At 41.9% G+C, this 13,996-nt stretch overlaps 1 protein-coding gene across 1 annotated transcript in view; it reads left to right on the forward strand.

The window, feature by feature from the left end:
* LOC138520260 (cytochrome P450 2G1-like) overlaps positions 1-13,996 on the forward strand; it is a 359,513-nt gene that overhangs the window by 259,431 nt on the left and 86,086 nt on the right. The gene's annotated exons all lie outside the window — the stretch shown is intronic.

Genomic DNA, 13,996 nt, shown 5'->3' on the forward strand with positions numbered 1-13,996 from the left:
GTAATGGAGGAAGCAGGTCATGGAATTTCAAGGCACAGTGTGTTGGGAGCAACAGTGGACATTGAGAAGGTAAATGATAAAGGTTCAGAACCAGTGGTTATGTATTTGAATGCCACATTAAAATAAGAAGTAAATAAAAGGAGCACTCTTTTACATGTTGTACTTTTTACATACTAATATGTTTTGCACATTGCATTTTCACACAGATATATTGTTGACTTACTGCACTGCTATCTAGTTCTTTCTTTTGACATGAGGTTTATAGAGTTACTAATGAACAGACAGGTCATTTAAAACAAACGTGATAAAGCTGACACTGTATCAAGCTCTACCAAGTGAAAACTCACACTTCTATTGGTTATATAGCAGTGAGGAAGTATCCACTAGCTGGCACTGCTGCTTGATTCAAAACATGTCATTGCCTGTCATGAAAGTAATGAAAATGTGTTGGCATATTATAGAGGGAAACGATTGGATATGTTTAGGTCAAGACACCTCATTCTCACTATAGAATTACAATAGAGGGGAGAATTTTCTAGGATGAGTGATAGATAAATCCTGCGGTGTATATTTCAAGAATACATATTGTTCATCGATATTGCAGAAAATAGGGAAACATACAAAACACTACAAAAATGTATTGAAATGTCTGATGGGCATTGTGCCCCACCGACAAACTGGAAACAAGGTGAAATTCCTAAATATTAATCCAACTAAGATGAGCTTTAGTCAGGCACTAATTATCTAGACAACACCTCTTGAGAAACCAATAAATTAGACCAGCACCTCTTTTCAATACTTTTCCCAAAAAGTTCAGAATAGAGCAAATACTCTGAAAGCAGAAGCAGTCCCATATTTGTGATGTCATCTTTGATGACCTGGGTGTTAGTCTTAGCAGTGCACAGTGGTGGCGCGAGTTATGGTTGCTTACCTTACCATAACTAGCGAATTTCAGGGGGTTTCCGGTTTTACTTTGAACCATAACGTCCCTTTAACAAAGTTTTTTTTACTGAATTTCATAGGTTTTTAGTAGCACAACTTAACCATAATGTCCCTTTAACAAAGTTTTTTTACTGAATATACATATACATACTGTGAATTTGATGTATGTTTACTAGGATTCCCTTACTTTATATACATGTAACATAGAACATGCTGAACCCCCAGCTAGTGATTTTGATATCCGCGGACTGTGCGTATGTCCGCGGACCAACGCTGAAATGGGGGATGAAAGCCATTAGCAACCTAGCTTCCCAAAGCGGAACCTGGGGTGCTAAAAAAGAGGATTTTGCTTCCTACACCGGGACGTCTGTGGCGTCCCAGTATAGGAAGGAAAATCCTTTTCCAAGATGACCACCATGGAAAAGGAAGGCAAGGGTTCCATACAGGGCCCTCTTCGCTTTCCACGGCAGCCTGCAGAAGGCAAAAAGAGAACCCTATGACCATATTACCACAAGCACATTTTTCTTCCCTTTCAGATCTATCCTAATTTCGAATAACTTTACCACAAAGCCAGTCCCAGGTGGACATGGCCACTTTAATCCTATGTTTTCTCCCTTGTGGTCATAGCCAGTAGCCAGATAGTCTGCATCATGACTTTATTCCATGAACCAGACAATCTGGCCACTGCCCATTGCCACAGACTACCCCCTCATTCACTAAAGGTATACCGCTATTTTTTTATAGCTACATTATGAGACTTGGCAAATAATAAAATACTGGCACATTGGCAAAACCATGCTTGTAGGTCCTTGCCAATGCTCCTTACGCAAGTTTGCTACAAATCCACCCATGTTTAATTTTTTCAAAAGTTTCAAATGAATACACACACAATCATCATATAACCTAGCCCCTACTTGACAAAATACATTCAGACTGTACAAAAACATGTATATCTATAATCTTTTTGCAAACCTTTGTGTAGATTTGTCAAATGGCACCACATTTATAAGCCTTTACAATATTTTGGCACCCCCCCTCTAATTTTGCCCCCTCTTGACAAAATCCCACCAAACTTCGCAAAAACATTTATATCTAGATCGATTATCATTTTGCCAAAATAAGTGTAGATTCATCAAGTGTCACCTCATTCATAAGCCATTACATTATTTTGGGCCCCCCCTCTAATTTCCCCCCCTCATGACAGAATCCCACCAAACTTTGTAAACTCATTCGCAATCAAGTCACAAATATACCATCCCATCCTTATCACTCCTCACCTCCTTAGAGATTATTTGATAAGTTTGACAAGAGCAATGAAAATCAGAAAAATAAAATCAGAAAATATTATTGTTCCGAGGGTTCAGGCATGTATTTTTATACATACGTTGATCAATCGCACAAACATTTTCAATGCACCTTACTTTAGTTTTCCTCTTTTGTACACATGCAAAATCTGGCAACAGGGTGCAGCCATCTTGTGCTAATCTTACCCGTTGCTGTATCGGCCGAAGGAAGCTGTATTCAAACTGTGGGACATGACCCCCCCAGGGTCCGCGGGTGCATCACTGGGTGGCCCTGAGAGCTCAGCATGAAATCTAAAAAAAAAAAAAAGGTTTTTTTTTGTTTTTTTTAGATTGGAAGAAATGGCCAGAGTGGCTCACATGGTCAGGCTGAAGCATGAAACTGTCTCAGGCAACAATGAAAAAGTGGACCGCATTTGTAAATGGATATTAATTCCTTTAGTCACAGACTGGGCCTCATTACAAATATGGCGGTACAGTAACAACAGTGCCGGTAAGCTACCGTACTGCCATAGTAAAAGTTGTGCTCGCGGGTGCCTGACAGCCTGCCAGGTCTGACCGGTGCATCCGAGCACCCCATTCCCATTGAGCCCTACAGGGCTCAAATGGGAATGGGGATCTACCGGTACCGGCTCCCGCCAAAGGGCAATTATCACTCGACATGACCCGGTAATTGCCCATTCGCGGGTGCCAGACCCGGATGCAACTCCGGCAGTAGCCGTGCCGGTTTTACCAGCACAGCTACCTCCAGGGTTGTAATGAGGCCCACTGTTCCAATAGTACCCAAGAAGGTGCTTTGTGTTAAAATGTAAGTAAATTGTGATATATTCAACAACAATGTCCAAAATGACTAACTGCATAGTTAAGTAACTCTTCAAACTGGTCCACATTGGCCAAAATGGTGGCCCATTTTGACTGGCCCACACTAGCATTTTACATTTTTGATACAGGCATTGCCCTATAGCCCATTCTGAGCCTGGTGGCTCATCCATTATAGAGGAGCTAAGGAGCCAGCCCAATGAAACAGTGAGCACTCCCTCAGCTGCTTTTTCCAGCTGATGGAGTGCTCCTGGGCTGGCTGAACGGTCAAAGGGAAAACTGTTTCCCTTTGGCAGTTCAGTTTAGTTCCCCAGTCGCAAATGCTCACTGAGCCATACAAGTGCTGGGGCGTTTTGCTTCACCAGCATTTCATAGCTCATTGAAAATACTGGCTCGGCACTGCATGTCTGTATGTCCGAGGAGGAGCTCCTGCGCCTCCTCGCACATACGGTCAGAGCAGCCTGGAGCAGGGCATTTCAGCACCCACACGCAGGCCAATACATAAGGTACGTTTATGTTCATTGTTTTTATTTAAACATGTGTATGGATTTGTGTATGCTTATGTTATGAATGAATGTATGGTGATGGATGCTCGTGTCAATGATAGAGTGATTGCTGTATAAATGTGCAGCGCCTTGCATACACACGTAATCATGTTGATTGTGTTAGGCCCAGTGGGGCCCAGGGGACAGGGATGGTATCTTTTTACTGGACATCTATTATTAATGTCCAGTAAAAAATGTCATGCCTGCCCCCTGGACCCCCAGCACCAATTGCAAACTGTTTGGCTATTTACCCATTTTTTGTTAAAAGTATGCTCTACAATGCAACATTTTAACCCATTATTTAATATAACATTCACAGGGGGAAACCCACTGAACCGCCCTTTATTGGTTCTGGCTCCCTCACAATGCTCGGTCGCTATGGCATTTTTGGGGGAAATAGTTTTGCCCCTCCGCTTAAAAAAATGACCAGCCGCCACTGGCCCTCAGACTGTGTTGGAAACGGGATGGGGGGAACCCACGTACTCTGGTGGGAGCACAATGGGGGGGAACCATGGGATAGTGGTGGGAGCAGAGTGGGGAGAGCCCAGGGTGTGTGTTGGGGTGTGGAGAGACCAGGGACTGGGTAGGAGTGGGATGAGGGAGCTCAGCGACTGTGATGGGAGCAGGTGACGTAGCGCAATATATACTGTCCATTTGGCATTTCTGGGGGGTTCCGACCTGCCCAAATTTTGCTCAGGGGGGACCCGGCCAAAAAAATGTGAAGACCGCTGGCCTAAAATGAACTGCCCTGATGGCACTAAATCATATGCCCCACCCCTGAGCCTCACATCACCAAACTTAGTGATATTGTCCACCTTTCTCTGCGATGTTCCTGAGCAGCGTACCCAAATGCGCCCAGTCATCACCTACGTGACGTGACGCAGAACCCGAAAAATCAACACACAACTTCTCACCACACAGTACGGCACAATTCGAAATACTAAACCGTACTTTAAAAAGAAACAACAAGACTGTACAATTTGTAAAGTACTTTTATTTCACAATGAATGCTCTGACAACATCCGACTATTGCCATATTCAATAAAATTTGAAATTTCTTTCTTCGCTCGCGATCCAAAATGTTTATCGTGAGTCACACGTTGTTCTTATTGCGTAGACAACATGTTCGTTTTGGATAAAAGAAGTGCTTGGGTCGCACAGTGAATTCCAGGGCTTGTGCATCAACTTGAGGCTAGACCACCATAAAGGATGTTATGTTACTCCTAATCACTAGTACTAGTACAGCTAGTACACACAGAATGCTAGGAGGGTACTGGGGGCCTTCAGAACTTACCAGAGCAAGTTGCGATGCAGTGTACCTGCCTGGATTGGGCTCTACTATCCTGGCGCTCAGGAAGACATGCCCTCCATACTGGGATTGGTGGCTCGGTGTGCATGGCAAACGTATGGCATGCGGTCGCCATCTTGGTATGGGACTGCAAAGTTGCCAACCTTGCCTAGGGACCAGTGAAATGCTTGTTAGATTTGAAGATGCTTGTTTTCATATGTGCAAGAAATATTCTTTTATAATGTAACCTAATTGATTCTATTATCCCTAATAAGGGAATGTATGAATCAGCAGTGCAAACTAAACATACTGAAAATCCAGCATTAAAACTGTGTCCAAATGATAACTTTCCTTACTGATAATTTCTTGCATTTAACCATGGCCTTAATTATTTGCTCGTACAAGCATGATGACATGAAAAGAAACCTTCTTAATCATATAATGTAATGTATGTTAATGTGAACAGGTCTTGAATTGTGCAGCACTTTCATTTGTTTGGGGAGGGGGGTTAAAGCATGTGGACTTCAAGAAAAAGGGCCATGGACTGTTAGTGTAATAGAGGGGATAGCAAATGCTAATTCTAAGGTGTCTAAGGTGCTAAAGATTAGGGAGAGAAGTACCTGAGTCCTGGGGGTTGTAATGGTTTTACATGGTTAGTGGTGGACACTTGAGCTTGTGTTTCATCCAGATGGGAGAGCACATGATCAATTGATTGGAAGTGAGTGCTGTGCAGTCAGGTTATCCTCTGGCAGGGTGGAAGACAGAAGTGTGCAGTGACAATACTCCTTTTGCCCGGTATCTTCATAAGTAGCTCAATGCCGTATAAGATGGTCATTGTGTGGTTAGTGGTAAAAAATGGAGAAGAGGGCTGGTTAGTGGGTGCTGCGTGGGGACAGGATTGATTTAGCGAAAATTAAACACGAGGTTCACAATTATGTTCAAGTGGCATATAATATTGTGGGTTGATGTCTCTCATGAAAGTTCCATATAGAGTGGTCTAAGCAGACAAATAGAAGGAGAATAGAAGAAGCTCCTGAACACCTTGACTGATATGTCGTGTGTGGTCATACGGCAGGATAGTGAGTAAGCAGAGAAGGATCCATATAGACGATGTCGTATGAAATACATGTAAATACCTTAATTAAATGAGATAGTGCTCTGAATTCTTCACAAAACACAAATAACATCACACGTTTGACTATCATGCTCTTTAAAGTTGGACAGTTCATGGCCTTTATGATGAACAAACACAAAGTGGTTTGTTCACTGCCTAAATGCCAGGTTTAGAGCCCTGCCTTAACATCCACCAACAATAAGGGTTTAACATGCAGCACACACTTGTTAATGGTCCTAATGAGATTTTTTAACAAATAATTCGATATTTTCTTAAGCTACTGTGAACATTTTGCAAAACACAGATATTACTAAATCTACATAGTTCAATGCCTCATATTGATGTAGTTGTCAAGATAGAAATTAGGGTTGTATATTCCCTCTTATATTGAGGCTTCTAGCATTCCTTTTTTATCTTTTAAGCTCTTTGTGTTTTATTTGCTTTATTTCTTTCAATGTCTCTGCAAAGTCAAGGCACCATAATTCCCAATAAGCATTTGTTTTGTTTCAGTCAATGTCTATGCAGTTCTCAGCACGACAAATCCTAACATGTATTAGCGTTTTTGTTTCCTTTCCTCTCAATCTATCTCCGTGGTTTAAACGATCTGTGCCCTCTGTTAGCACTCTAAGACACACTCACCTTTGATATCATGGCATTTTAAATTGCAATAGTTTCACGTTATATTTTCTCTCAATACTCACAGCCTTCTTATCCAACAATGGTTGCTTTGCTAAAGATGATCTTTCAATTCACAAACATTTCTGTTCTTCGTGCTGTGCTTGACGCCTTCCGACTCTAGAAGGACACACACTCTACAGTACACTCTCCTCCAGGTACTGATTCCGGTACACTCCTCTCTCACTTTCCAGTTTCTCCAGTCCTTAGTTGCTCAGCAGATCCTGTCTGGCTAATCCTTGTCCCTTATTCGTCCTTTGTAGTTTTGGGTTCGGTTGGCCAGCCCCTAATCACTGATTTTTCCAGGTCACCCTGAAAGCTAGTCAGGGCTCCTGACATGGACATACGTTGACAGGAGCCCCAACAGAGTGGAACAGGCCCTTGCCTCAGTTTCCCATTACATTCTCCTACTCGTGGGCTCAGCACTTTATTCAGGATAGCACCTACTCCACCATCTGATGTACATCTTTTAAGATAAGATAACCTTTAGTCAGCTTGTCCTGGTCATGGAATAATGACCCTCACAAGCAAGCTGCTCTCTCCAATTTTCCACATTGCAAACGAATCAGACATTGTTTTTTTAATGCTTAAGCATATATACTTTTCTAACAAGGAGCACACTTCTGATAAAAAAACAAAATAATATCAGAATTATAATCTCCCGATTGCCACCATGGAAAGGGAAAATGGACTCTGCTTCGCTCGGGACTATAACTATGGACTGTGGGCTTTACCTGACTCCGTAATGCCCCCACGGTGAGGGGCTTATTGCTTAATTAAAGAATGTGTGCAGTGGATACATGTCCGACAAATTGATGCCAAGAGGCGTGTTTGGGAAGGCAGTGCTATGTAAACATGTTAGCAGGGAATTTAACTGGTTCTTTGTGATTCCATCAAGAATCTTTCATTGTGGGAGGATTCATCAGATTTCTTTTAATTATTGGACATTTTACCGCACATGTATGTTGGGGGAGACCCCCCACACCCTCCCCAAATCCCTCTGCCTTTATTGTTACCCTAGCCAACCCTCCCACATACATCTGCGGAAAAATGAGACAGAAGAAATTTGATGAATTCTCCCATGATGGAAAATCCAGCCATGGAATCCCAATTAGACTCACTGGACAGTCACAGAAGTTGAGTCTGTGCTATCACTGAATTTGGAATCATTTACTGATCTAGAGGAACCCTCATTCAAGCAGCGGTTCATTGCTGTGTACAGGCTGTTCAGACACAGCAACATGCTCAGATCCACTTGGTGTGTGCTACCTTGTACATTACTCCAATGCTTAGGCATTGCTCCCAAGTGACAGCTGTGACATTGAATACCAGATGAAGGCGAATCATCTTTGGATCCATTCATTTGTTTCTCTGTTCACTTTGGTGGAGATCTCAGAAGGTCCTCCAAGGTCCATGGGAAACTTGTCACCGGTGGTCATCATTAAAGGAGTAACATTCTAAGGAGCAAGGTGCTGTAGAGGGAGTAAGAGGCCACTGAATAATTCAGCAATTATTGTTGGACGATGTGTTCTTTCAGAAAAGGTCCCTTCATGTCCTCTCTTAATGCAAGGGTACGTGGGTTAGTCTGATCACTGGTGGCATTGTATTCCAAATTCCCACAACATAGGAAAAAGTCTGTCTTTTTCATTTGCTCCTTCTTGCATTCCTTGGACTCCAGTCTGATGACATTGTTGTTTCTTTTGCTGTGCTGGCCTCCAGAGGGGCAACATTTCTTGCTGTGCTGGCCTCCACACGGGCTACATTTCTTGCCGTGCTGGCCTCCAGGCGGGCTACATTTCTTGGCTTTTGGCCAGGTGTGTGGCCTCCTCGTTATCATGGCCTGCTAGATGTTGTAGGATAGTGCATGTGAGCACAGCCAGTGTAGTTCCCCCAGGATGGGAGAAATGTGAGTGAATTGATTTTGACTAGTGATGAAACGTGTTGGGTTATCGCAAGGGGTATCAGGATAGAGGCTAGTGCTCCAGAAAGGCAGTCATTTTCAAGGAACCCAGAGATGAGGCCATTACCAAAGGTTGGGGCCATGGTTAGCTTGGTGCAATGGGCTTTGAAAGCGAGATGACTGTTGATGGTGAATCTCAGAGGTCTTTCAGTGCGTGTTTATTTGGGTGAGACACAATTGTGGATCCTTTGTTTTAACAATTCTCTCTCTGTGGCATATTTGAAGACATTCCCCAGTATAATGAATTTCATGTTGTGGTTGTCTCTTTCAGATAGGCACTCATATCCAGCATTGTGTGGGTAGTACTTTGCTGTGATCTGCTTAATGGTGGATGTTTATGGTGAGCTTTCTGAGGAGTTCTCCAGTTATTTGTGTGCATAACTGAGGAGGGTATGGATACATAGGGGATCCTTGGGTTATGGGTGGTGTTGCGATCTGTGAGTAGAGAACTGAAGGAGCTGTTGTTTTTTTTGTGAGAGAGACCATCTTGTTGAACCTTCTGTGGCTAGTGAGAATGTTGATGAGTTCATTATGGTAAACAGTATTGAAACTAGCAGAAAGGTTGAGCAAGGCAAGGATGCATGGATCTCCTTAATCCATGATGAGCAGGGCACCATATGGATCATGTGTATACAATATGTGCCTCTATAGACCATTGAAACTATGACTGCCTCGATCCTTCACTCTTATGTAGTTGGAAGGACAGAGGGGGAAATGGGGCATGAGCAGAGTTGTCCTTCAGTGCATTTTGAAGCTGTTTGAAAGTTCTATAGCAGATAACACATTACTTCACCTTGCTCTAATTGCCGGCGGTTTACCATATAACAATTTAATCTCTTCTTTCACTGCTGACATCTAACTTTGACAGTCATGTTATAACAACTCAGTGGGTTTCACCTATTTAACACCTGAAAAGATCAAGAAAAAGAGTGAAAGAACATGAGTGGTGATAACACAATCAGACAATGGACATAGGTAAGCCCAAGACAGTGAGACCAGTTTTAAATATTGACAAGGCATCTTCTGGTATTACTTTTTTGTGGGTAGTCACTGTACACACCTCTTATGTAGATCTGGCCATGTCTGTTTGCCCAATGATTTCAGTGTTCAGTAGGATGTTTTAATGGTATTACCAAATTGTTCGAACACAATTGTTCGAATTACCTAATTGACCGAAAGTCGAGGGTCCGAATTGACCTTTGCACAATTGACCGTATATATATCTATATATATAGATATATTGGTTTGGTTATATATATATATATGTATATATATATATTTATATTCAGTGAAAAAACTTTGTTAAAGGGACAGGACTCGCGCCACCGTGCACTGCTAACACTAACACCCAGGACATCAAAGATGACCTCACAAATGTCATTGATGACATCACTGATGACATCACATGTGCATTTACTTTTCATAAAAACTCTGTACAAGGGATTCTTATAATGCTGACCAAAAACTGTCAAGGATCATTGGGATAAATATCATGAGCTAATTAGTGCATTAAGCAATTCATTGATATAAATAGCATTCTATTATGAAGTTCTATCCATTATACTAAGCTACTCATGCAGAAACATAGGCAGTGTGTGCAGCATACATGATGAAGTGCCATATTCATAATCTTGCCATGTTGAATACTGAAATGATAACTGCTTTCTTATTAGAGTTTTGCGTACTGTGAAACATGTAATAAGTAGATAATAAAAACCACTTAATACATAATTATTACAGACAAAACACAAAGAGACAACAACACATACAAATATGAGTATATACAGGGACAGTGAAGTAAACAAAAAAGCAGAAGTAATAGCAGAAAGAGTTAATAACCTAACTGATTGTCTTTATACAGAGAAACTATTGCTCTGTTTCAAAGCTGCTACTTACCATATGTATGTGTATCACATGATGTGACTGCACCCAAAGGAAAGGAGAGTGAGTATAATGTATACAAATATGAGCATATACAGGGAGTAATACAAATAAAACTATGAGAAAGTGCTGATAACCCTAATGACTATCTTCATGCACAGAAAGGACTGCTCTCTTTGAAGCCTGTGTCTTCCGCTATGTATATGTTTCATATGATGTGACTTGACCCTAAGTCTACAAATATAGTACCTTTTCAATTTTTACTTCCTGACTGTTACTGAAGAAAACTATGTGGCTTTGATATGTCAGTAAAGGATAAAAAGGGAGAGCCAGCCATGTGATGTCATCAGTGATGTCATCAATGGCATTTGTGATGTCATCTTTGATGTCCTGGGTGTTAGTGTTAGCAGTGCACGGTGGCGCGAGTTATGGTTGCTTATGTTACCATAACTGTCGAATTTCAGGGGTTTTTCGGTTTTACTTTGAACCATAACGTCCCTTTAACAAAGTTTTTTCACTGAATTTCATAGGTTTTTAGTAGCGCAACTTAACCATAATGTCCCTTTAACAAAGTTTTTTTGCTGTTTGCTTTTAAATCACTGTTTCATATTCCGAATTGTGGCGCGCTGTGTTGTGACATAATATGTGTTGTCTTCCGGGTTCTGTGTAAAGTCACTTAGGACTGCAGAGAACTGGGCACGTTTGATGACGCACCCTGTAACGTCACGGAGAGAGGCAGGGAATATGAATGCTTTGATAATATCAGGCTTAGGGGCGGGAGATATGATTTAGTGTCGCAAAAGCAAGTCAGCCAGGTCAATAGCGCCAGTCATAGGATTATCACATAATGTCGGCGCACACCAGTCGGATTTATCGTTTCTTTAGTGGACAAAAAGTCGGTTGACGCCCATAGGAAATTGTACTATTAGCGGACAAAAGGAGTGGTCTTAAAACACTTTCACCCTGACAACGAACAATACAAACAACGTTCTCAGAACACCCCCATTTTGTGTAATTGCAACCATTTCGGGACACCGCGAGGGTTCTTGGAACACATTCAACTAGACAGATTACAATACGGACAGCGTCCTGAGGACACCCCCAGTTTGTGTATTTACGAACAATTAAGTACACCGCGAGTGTTCATAGCTCATATTTACCTTCCTTGCGAACAAAAATGACACATACTCCGTCCTCTAAACACCCCACCATTTAGTTTATTTACAAAATGTCAGAACAGCCGTGTTCTCCGCGGACAAATCGAACGCAACAAAAACGTCTAGCACATAAAAAAACAAAACATTGAACCTATCTCATACTCCCCCACCCTCCCCAAACACTCTTACACACCAACCCACGGCACTAAATACAATTTTTTATCCACGTTTCACCGGGCTGTACGCGGTCGACGGCGAATACAAGATGGAGGGCGCCACAGAAAATCTGACGCGCTCCACGCCCCTCACCGTCCAATCAGCGAACACGTCGCATGTCCGCGGACATGACGCAAGGCCATGGGCCAATCGGGGTGCTGTCCGCGGAGCGAACAGGGAAGTCCGTCCGCGAAGCGAACACAGATATCACTAATTTTTTTGCCTTACATTTTGGTCATTTTTTTAAATACTACTGGACGGATTTACACCAAATTTGCAAAAACACGCTTTTGGGACCAGGCCGCCACTCCTGCCGCACATTTGGTGTAAATCCGTCCAGCGGTTTGGGCTGTAGCCATGGACAAAGTTTTTTCCCGTTCAGTCTATGGGAGAAAAAAAAAGTTTTGGGACCCCCCCTATAACTAACTTTCCCCCCCTGGACGAATCCTCACCAAACTTTGCAGAAAAATTCAGAGTGGGCCATATACTTTTTTTGCAAAGTTTGGTGAGGATTCGTCCAGGGGGAGCGAAGTTATAAGCCGCCCAAAAAGTTCTCTTCCTATGGAAACAGCAACTTAACCATAACTACATGGCAGCTACCGCGGCCATGTAATATATAATGGGGACTTGCAGGGGGGTTCCCCCCGGATATATGTAACAATTGACCTTCACAATTCGGTCAATTGTGCAAAGGTCAATTGTAATTCGAACAATTGTAGTTCGAACAATTCGTATACAACCGTTTTAATTACTTCATATGTTCTGTTTGTGGAATATCTTTACTACACTGCTATTGCAGCTTGGGTCTTTACTGCATGGGTCTTTAACTCCCATGTCCAGGAAACGAAAAGGGAGACCAAAAGCAGAGGGCAAGAGGCAGAAGTAGAAATACATATGCATACAAGACAGTGCGACACTACGTGAGAGAATTTGTAGTGGGCAGGGCCCTGGTTAAAGATGGGCACACCTAGTTGAGGATTAGAGGTGATGGATATGGCGGGGAGCTAAAGGAGAAGGACTTTCAGGTTACAGAGAAGAGCCCATGAGAGTCCGGGCCATGGACAAGGGAGAGTTAACAGCGAGGTATTGAGGAATTGGTGGGGCACAAAAGCACCACTGATGCAAGGGTTCCAAACCAAATATGCCAGGGGAGTGGGGGTGGGGGACTAGCAAATAAAAGAATGACACACAAAGAACATGGAGCCATCTGTCTGGTGGTATTTTCTCTCAGATAATTAGCTGAAGCAGTGCAGGTGTAAACAAAAAACAAAATGCTATGTAATGGGGTTATTGAAGCTGTGTGAACAGTTTCAGCTACATATTTGAAATACAATTACTGCAGATAAATATGAAATGCTAGAAATGCTGGGATTCTCCTTTAAATACATTTTGACTCCTAATCAGACATATTCTCAAGTAACTATATATTTTCAAAGTAAAACAACATTACATTACATGCAGATTATATTCAGGGCAGGACTCAACTAGGATTTAGCATCCAATCACGGATTCTTTCACTATTTTGTTATAAATATATCACATCATTTTACATGTGCAAGCGTTTAAATAAGATATCATTTGATCGTTTGAAAATCAGGCATTATTTCCTGCAAAAGACTTTAAGCCAAACATTGTTTGGGAGTCTTGTAATTCCTAGTTTTTTCAATTAGTATACAGATGAGCTTGGGCTTAATTATGATGAGGCAGACCAGGGTAGCATAACGCTGAAGAATCATTTACTAAGAACAATGGAGGGATGTGATGCGTTTATAAAAAAGTGAACTAAGCAGAGGTTCAACTACTATCGGAAATTTCAGACACTTGTGAGATCAAGGGACTCTATTATATGTCTTGTAGCCTCTAAGTCAAGTAAAGGGAGTACAACGCTGACATGGAATAATGAACTCATTGTGGCATTGGGAGCACTTCTGAATGCAAATATGGAAAGATGTGCATTATGGGAGAAAGGGCTTTGGTTGAATTGTTCTGGTGGGAACAGAGAATACGTTACAACATTTTTTGGGTATTGTAAGGAAGTGGGAGTTTTTTAGTTTGACATTATTTAAAGACATGAACTGTTATTCAATATGGTTTTGAG

Source organism: Ambystoma mexicanum, chromosome 13 (genome assembly GCF_040938575.1).
Source record: "Ambystoma mexicanum isolate Mex_15411 chromosome 13, UKY_AmexF1_1, whole genome shotgun sequence".
Lineage (NCBI taxonomy): Eukaryota > Metazoa > Chordata > Amphibia > Caudata > Ambystomatidae > Ambystoma > Ambystoma mexicanum.